This window comes from Rhipicephalus sanguineus, chromosome 8 (assembly GCF_013339695.2).
Source record: "Rhipicephalus sanguineus isolate Rsan-2018 chromosome 8, BIME_Rsan_1.4, whole genome shotgun sequence".
NCBI lineage: Eukaryota > Metazoa > Arthropoda > Arachnida > Ixodida > Ixodidae > Rhipicephalus > Rhipicephalus sanguineus.
Genome location: NC_051183.1, coordinates 7,159,943 through 7,168,732, shown reverse-complemented (window position 1 = coordinate 7,168,732; position 8,790 = coordinate 7,159,943).

Below are 8,790 nucleotides of genomic sequence, written 5' to 3'. Positions count from 1 at the left end.
AAAAACCAAAACAAAAGATAATTTTGGCCGGAACGAAATAACAAACACGTTATCTATTATTTCGTTCCAGAGTGAAACCGAAATATTTTTATCAGTTTCAGTTCCCGGGAAAACTTGGTGACCGGACAACCGAGGTCATGCAACGTGAGCAATAATACATATGTCAGGGTATAGTGTTAGCGCTTATTTCATGCAAATTCCAAAGTAAAGTGTTCAATTTTATGAAAATGAAAGAGTGGCAACCAGCTGTTTATATTAATGCAATGGACTTTCGTGTGCCAGCCACACTAGTGTGGAGAGGGATTCTCGGTGCTGAAGTTGTTTTATCAGACAGCGGTCTTCCACCCTCCCTCGATGAGGCTACTTCTGAGAAAATGCTCACTCCCTTGACACAAAACATAGAACCTCTGTCAGAAAATTCGTATTTCACTTTTGAGAAATTTAATACAGTAACTTGGAAGGGTGCTAGTTTTGGGGTTTTTTGTGTGGCTGGCCAGAAGCCCCTCAGGGACGAGACCAAGACAGACCAGCAACCATCTTTACTCTGCCGAGCCTCGGCCGCAACTGCCCCACTGCCAGTGGCTGCTGAGTGCGAGCTGCGAGCGCACCATCGCTCATCCTTCTCTTCTTCTACGGCCAGCACGCTCGCAGCCACCGCTTCTATACTGCCCCCTCCCCTCCGGTGAAACAGGGGAGGATGGCCGCAGTAGCCGCTATCCTTGGCCACAGCGGACAGCACGTGGCGTGCACGCCACACGTCGGCACGGTTCGTCCACCACGTAACCAAGGTCCCGGTGTTGTCCGTTGCAACTGGGGCTCCGGGGCTCCGCATCCATTTTCGGGTTAGCAGTCGTCGTGGCAGCCGCCTTGCTGCCACCGTTTGTGTTTGCCTGCTCTTTCCTGTTGCTGACCTCTGGTTCTTCCTTCCTATAAGTGTATAGAAGCGTATAGACAAGTATAAAAGCGGCGGCTGCAAGCGCGTCGTCCGTAGAAGAAGAAAACGAACGATGGCACGCTCGCAGCTCGCAGTTGTGGCCGAGACTCGGCGGAGTAAAGATGGTTGCTGGTTTGTCTTGGTCTCCTCCCTGACGGGTTTCTGGGCCAGCCACAGCCACGACACCCCCATAGCTCGCGTATTCTGTAGCAATTCGTCGTACAGTTACTTGCGCTCCTCTGAAAATGCAGGAAGAACGTGTTTTACCCGTCCCACGTCTTAAGAGGAGCGCAAGTTACCCATCAAATCCCATGTTTTATCGTTACTTTACCTTCAAATTTTCGCATAAAATAAGAACCGTTTACAAAAATCATTATTTTTTTAGTTCCGGAACAGAAACAGAACTTTTTCGGTGGAACGAAAACTAAAACCGAAACGAAAACATTTCGTTCCTGACACCTGCATCCACCATTGCAATGAACACTACTGAAGCTGACCAACCACCACTGAAGTTATAGTGACAGTTACTAGAATATGTACCGTACTTACTCGAATCTAGGCCGCTCTCGATTGTAGGCCGACACTCGAAATTCGCAAGACCAGAAAAAAAAAAAAAAACTTAATCATGGTACTCGAATCTAAGCCAAACCCCCCACTTTCGCACATTGTTTTTTATAAAAAAAACATCAGCTTAGATTCGAGTAAATACGGCACATGCATTTCAGATCGCAATTAATGGTTGCCGCACATTTGTATAATGCCCCAACTGCTTTGACACTAACGCAAGGAAAGCAGCAGCCAACGAAAATAAATATTGAATATTTCAGCCTGCCATACATGGAGAACCGTGCAAGCATCAATGTTCATATATGTGAAAGACAAACAGTGTTAAGGAGAGAGAGCCTGGTGCGGATAATAGAAGAATTTTGACACAGCAAGCCTGTGATGTACACTTCACTCCATAGTCAATAAGTCTGATAAAAACTTGTCAGATGGGAAGGTACCAGATTAAATATTAGAACGCGCCTCAAATTTTTAAAAGTACATAAAATTGATGCTTCGGGACCACTATGGCCCCATTGCTCCCCTAAAAAAGCATCAGTGGGGCGCCTATGTATAGCCTATGTGCCACAGCGTGCAGGTAGGCAAATTACCAAATGTACAGCTAGTTCCACCATTTTCCAATTTCATTAAAGATTCCATGAGCAAACATGAAAGATTACTACTTTGTAGCAGATAGAGTGTATTCGATAACATCGGTGCATGCTGTGGACCCCTTTAATATCGCTGAAAAAAAATATATATATTATTTTGCTGTATGGTCCCTAGGGCCACGAAACCAATGCTAGTTTTGCGAAAAAAAAATTTGCCTTAAGTCAAAAAAATTTTGACGGAAGTCTTCACTCAGCAGAACTGCTTTTCACGAATTTCCCGAAAATACGATTTTGCAAGATCCTACAAAGAAATTATTGCAGCTGCGAGTCAATTTTTTCTTGGCTTACTGTGAGTAACGTGCATTTATAAAATGTTATGTTGCAGTTCTGTTGCCCATAACTTATGCAAAAGAAGTTGAAATACAGGCACCATTGCTCAATAATGCTCCAATTTCAGATTTTTTCACTCCGCGTCTATAATACTCGAAATTTCCCAAATTTTCCAGAGATTTGCCACGCATTAGGTTAACCATTGTGCTAAGTATGATTGCCGAGGATGATGTCAGACGCAAACCATAAATGCATATGGTAAGAAACGTCTCTAAAAATAAAATACTTCGAAATTCAGTTTAAAAAAAAGGCCATCTTCAATTTTCTTTAAACTCCCCAGAATTAAAGCCAAGCACGTGCTCTAACTTAATCTCTAAAAACATGTTGCATTATTTTGTTAGATAGGAGTTACAAAGCCACCAAAGTGTCCAAATTGACGTCAAGTTCACACACAACCACTTAAAGGGGTGGTGCCATCAAATTTGTGGCTTGTGCATTCTTTGTTGCAAACATTTCTTATTGATCTAGGAAGCATGAGACACACTCCCAAATTCATGTATTCTCTCGAAACTATTTCACATCGCCTTATTTGTATGAACGACTTTCGGTTTCGGTTTCTGGGCGACAAGTTGGACACCGACATCACCGTGTAGGAAGCTAGAACAAGTGCACCCACAAGTTGTGACACATGCAGTGCTGCATTGTCTGCTCTCGCACACAGATGCAAGCAACCGTCCGGGACGCCTTCAAAACTGCTAAATCCTCCATCATCCGCAGATGGTCGGCGAGCTTCAACAATGACTGGTAAAAACCCGTTTTGTCTACGTAACCCAACAGCAGCACCACATTAGTGAAAAGATGTTGCGTGGAGTTTTGCACAAAACTCTCCACAGAATGGTACCTGCACTGTTTAAACGGAACGTCTCAAACAAAGGTGAAACCCCCCTAACGTTATGGAATTGCAAGCAGTATTGAATCCATTGCAAAGACTCTTGTCTGCTGAGGACAGTCATTTCATAACAAACTGACCCTACCTTCATTTAGAGACTAAAACATGAATTCACTTCACAAGTTGCAACCAGTACTTGCTGGAAGCAATCCACACTAACCAGCTGCTGAACTCACTGACTATTGGCATGGACTCTGCTGGCCTCACTACCGAGGCCCAGCAAATGCTGCAATGACCATTGCTGTGCCTATAGTCGGGTACAACTTTAGAAGACAGGAGAGGCCCGCCCAGATGATCGAAGCGCAGCAGCCAACTGCCTCCGCGACTAAAGAAATAGTCCAGCTAGGCATGTTAGGCATGTTCTCCGTCGGCGGGGTCACCGGCCGTCCGGCTCAGACGTCACCTGAGTGCGCGCCTATTGGTGGAGGCTCGTATGCATCCGCCTTTGAGGGGAAAATGCCGCTGCCTTCTAAAGTTGTACCCGACTATAGCTAATGGAAAGCTGTGATGTTGAGAGGGTTCTTTCAGCTGAGGTACAGAGTCGTCCACTTCCACCTTGAACACCGCACCGTGCGGCCAGCACTCCGCGGAGGCCTCTCTTGGTTGCTTGGGTAACTAGCGCGTATGCGCAGTGACAGCTCTAGGTGGAGCTTCGTCGCGTCGTCTGCTAAGCGCGGCAGTTCTGCCGAATTGTACTTGCTTTGCGGTGAAGCTAACTTCGCTCTTGCTATGCGCATGCAATCCAGCATCCGGCACGGTTCAGAAGAAGCGAAGCGACTGCACCTTGTTCCGTCTAGCTTTTGCTGCTAGTGTTTTCTTTCATTTCTGGATGCGATCTCACAACCAATAACCTCGGTCCGTGCATGAGTAAACTTTCACAGCCGCGCTTGAACTTCTACAACATAAGCAACTCAGCTCCTTTGAGCCCAGTAGCCAGAATGTTCCCGCTGCTCACGCAAAATGTTTTTGATCAGCTTCAAAGCTAGGCGCCGCAAAATTGGCGATAAATGCATGGTAAGGTCTGACAATAACAGCTTAAATGTGTGAAAGTTTGGATTGTTACTCGCCTGAAAACAAAAGGATGTGAGCAATTTGCCAATTTCAGAGAAGTTACATTACATTCAGGTGTTATCAGCACTGCTGCCTTCATGCACTAGCGAATTAACTTGCCAATACGCCGCCCTAATTTGCTACTCATTTGCAACCATGCTTATTCGTGCCATTCATGCAGAAAAATGAAGAAGCATTCTAATAGAGTTTTCAGCTGAACTCATATCACGCGATCAGTTCACCAAAGAAGCGCCGCTGACAAATGATTACTTCTGTAAGCAGGCGCTGAATAAAGCTTGACTCCCTTTTTATCGCTAGGTGACCCAAAGCACCGCGTATCGCTTTATATATTTCTTGGCTCAAAACTTTAGCACGAAGCAGAAAGTTTTCCGTGAGCCTTCAATTCACAGCGCAACTTATATTTTTTTATTGTCGACTTTGTGTCGCCAAACTTTCAGCTGATGAAAACAACCGTGTGAGTAGCGGGAAATTCTAACTGTACGGCACAAAAGCATCTGAGTAGCTTAGTTGCGGGAGTGCCAGCCCGGCTTGGCGATCTTACTCATGCACCGGGCCACCGGTTTATTACTTTTAAGATCACATGCAGAAAAGAAAACAGTAGGTAAAAAACAGTGCGGAACGAGGCGCAGTTGCTGCGCTTCTCGATTTCCATGAGATTAAGTTACCTTCATCGAAGAGCAAGCGCGATTAGGCGGAGCCACTGCGCTTTAGCAGATGACGCGGCGAAGGCACCACCTACAGTTGTCACTGCGCTTGCGTGCCCCAGCCGCCCGCGAGAGACGCTCCGCGGAGCGTTGGCTGCACGGTGCGGTGCTCAAGGTGGAAGTGGATGCCTCTGTACATCCAAAGGTGAGACAGCTCTCGAATGAAGACCAAACATGCTGCACATGCAAATGGCAATGTACGTTAACAAGGACGCGTAAAAAATCGGTGATCAGCTTTTTGTGAATCAAATGTTGTCTTTTCCTAGATGTTATCAAGGCTCTTTACTGTCCTTTTGACTTATCAATTTGTGTAAATGTATTTCATGTAGCATTTCTAAACTAAGCCCCCCCAAAAACATGCAGTTCAATGATGGTTCCATGAAAAATGTGATTTCTCTCAAATTACCAGCTTGAAAAATAGCACCCAATTTTTACCCTCTAATTTGAAAAAATATAAAACACAAAAACAAACCACCGTAGTTATGCAATTTGTGTTAGAATGCTTTGGCTTCCTGTGCGACACAATTTGTACAAACCTCACCACCAGACAGGCATAGATGAGACTCTGGCTAAGAAACATGTGCAAGGTTGTAACCAAGCTGATCATTGCGCATCATAGCAACAATAAGGCCATCGTCATCACCATGACCAAAAAATAATGAGCCACCGATCAAGACAACAAATGTGTGTGTGTGTACCTTTCATCACATTTACCACCAATCATAACAAGAAACGAGTTCATACATTTGTTCATATTTGTGTGTTATGTGCTAGACAGCTTCACTGGTAACCTGCCTTCACAAAACGGAATGGCTCGAAATTTTTATCACAATTTTACGCACCAATTCAGTCATACACACAACACATTGTAAACAGTGGTAGTTTAGCACAATAGCAATAATATGCCAGCAAACGAGCAGGCCTTATCTATAAGAAAGCAACATTGTGCTTATAAAGCCCCTGTTGCTGTGGTTCGTGTTTGTGCACTCAGCATAAGCACCACGGCTTGACACAGGTTGCCAGTTCCCTTAGTCACAGTGATGGCAAAGCGCCTCTCAGCAATCACTCCTTTTGCCTTATAAAAAGCATAGAATAAAGTGGGGGATGCCTAATAATATAGATTGTAATATCAAGCAAGAATTATGGTGCATGTAAGAACAGAAAGACTGTACAGCAATCCGAATGCTCCCTTTGCACAGTATGAAGGCCTGTCCACCAGGCTGCACAACAAACCGGTTTTTGCAACATTGAAAACACATTTTAAAATGCAAATCCTGTTGAAACTGCAAGTGTGCTAGATCTATCACTATAATTACGGTCCTTCCATTTCCACTAGATATGATAGCACGTTCTAACCAGTTAGTTGTCTGTGTTTCTAACTTAGAATTATTATGTTTAAGCTGTTGCATTAACGTAGACAGAACTTCAATGGCAACTTGTAAGGCATATTGGGAAACACCCAATGGCTCTCTATTGATGAATAAAAGGCTTTTACAGGGCTCTAAAATTGCCAAAGCTCCGAACGAGTGTGACTATTGGTGTTGAATCCTTCGTCTGAGGCAAGCTTTGAGATGGGCTAGTTGCTAATCCATCTTCACAAAAAGGGTAGGAGTGGACAACAGACAAAGGGAACAAAGACAACCGTTCCCTTCTTTGTCTATTGTACACTGCTGCACTGTTTGTTGACGATGAACTTCGTTTGAGGTTTCTAGTCTCACTGATATAAGTCGTATCAAAGTTCATGCATGGAATTTTGTAGATTACCCCTGGTAACTTTTATTGCTCCAAGAGGTCTTTAACATGTGTGAGCTGTCATGTTACTTAGTTTTTTGGCATCTGGGAAATTCTCACACAATTAGTGTAAAAAAATCTTGCAAGTGACTCGCTTATTCCCTGCACCATGGGATGCCCACATACTTTTGCTGTTCCTGTTTGTCCTCCCAAAGAATCAAAGTGCTCCTTAGACAGTTTCCAGGAGGTTACCCACAAAATGCGTGAACTGTGACACATCCTACATTAGTGGAACGAAAAGTTCAAACAAACAACACAACACCATAAAAGTGCCTTGAGAAAGGCAAGACATGCTCAAACACTGGTGGATAATTATTCATTACTAACCAAGCGATTAATTTGGACACCACTGCTCTAATCGCAATGAGAAAATCTTTATACATCTGATCTCAAATGTGGTATGTGTGCAACTTACTTGGCTGTACATGTGTTGACCTACCCAGGATATACACCAGCACCCACTGGCACCTAGGCCATAAATAATCACCCTCTTTGCATTCTTATTGTGAACAAGGGGACCATAGTGGTTCTGAAACGGTAATTTTAATTGTTGCCTTTTCAAAAGGTACCTCACATACATGAACCCATTTCGTCGACAGGTTTTCATTCGTCCACTGAAACAGATCGAGATAGCAGTGACTTGTGGGCTTTCATTTATTCAAGGGTAACAAAAGTTACCTAACAACGTCATAGTGAGTTGGTTGTCACTGAGAAGATGCGGACACTGGCGGTTTTTCTGAATTTGGTATCACCACATACTGACGTTTCAGTCAAACATTTCTTTTCCCATGCCTTGAAAACACTGTCTTACTCTATTAGTGGCCTTCGGTGAGAAAGGCTAGGATGCTTGTGTCACTACCACTGCCATTGTCGATGAACCATTCCACGGACATTGGAATGCTTTATCAAAATTGTCTCTAACATACGAGCCAGCTCATGTGACGGCACATGCAAGCCATGTATTCTCAAATGCCTCTACTAAAAATGGCACCACGTTGCCTCACTCTGCTAAATCTAAATACTGAAAAGCATCCTCACTGTCCATGTATGTCACCGTCTTAAAGAAAGGGCATTAAATTTCAAGGCCTTGTTTTCCACTGTGTATAATGGCCACATGCAAGATCACTAAAAGGTGTGCACGTGCTTAACGTGCATTGTCACCTTCATTTCGGTATTTTCCCTGTATCTCAACATCGTGTGAACGCCTTGTCAATAACAACAGTCAGGTATTTCAGATGAACGCATATACACGGGAGAAAATTGCTAGGAGCACTTACAACTAAGTTTTAAAATTCGTTAGAATGCGGTGCGGACGGTACGCATCTACATACCGCTTTAATCGGGTCTGTTGGCAGTGCAGGTTTACCGTGCAGCAATACGGATATGCCATATCGTCGTGGTCGGCATGTCAGTATTTAACCCGCAAGACCTCTACCGCATCACTTTACCGCAAGCAATGAGCAACTAGCGCGGCTAAAAAGTTCTTAAAAAAGCTGCGTGCCGACCACGACGGTACGGCATTTCCCTCAGCGGCGCGCACCAGTATGTCAGCGTAAACTTACCTCGGCGTTCAAGATTCGAACACACGGCAGGCGTTTCAGCGTAGCCGTCAGCTTGCGGTTCAGCAAGCGCGTTTTCTTGATCTGGCGCTCCGCATCGACGTCTTCAGAGCTGGAGCAACGTGGCAGCACTTTGAAGACGTATACACCACGGGGGCCACATCGTGCTGCAGTTGCAGAACTAACTTCTAAAATATAAAGAAAATACAACCTTCAGTGACTGATGCCAAGCATCTCACAATTTCAGAATACGTACCCCTATATTGTCGCATATATCTTGAGGGTCCGCGTTGGCACT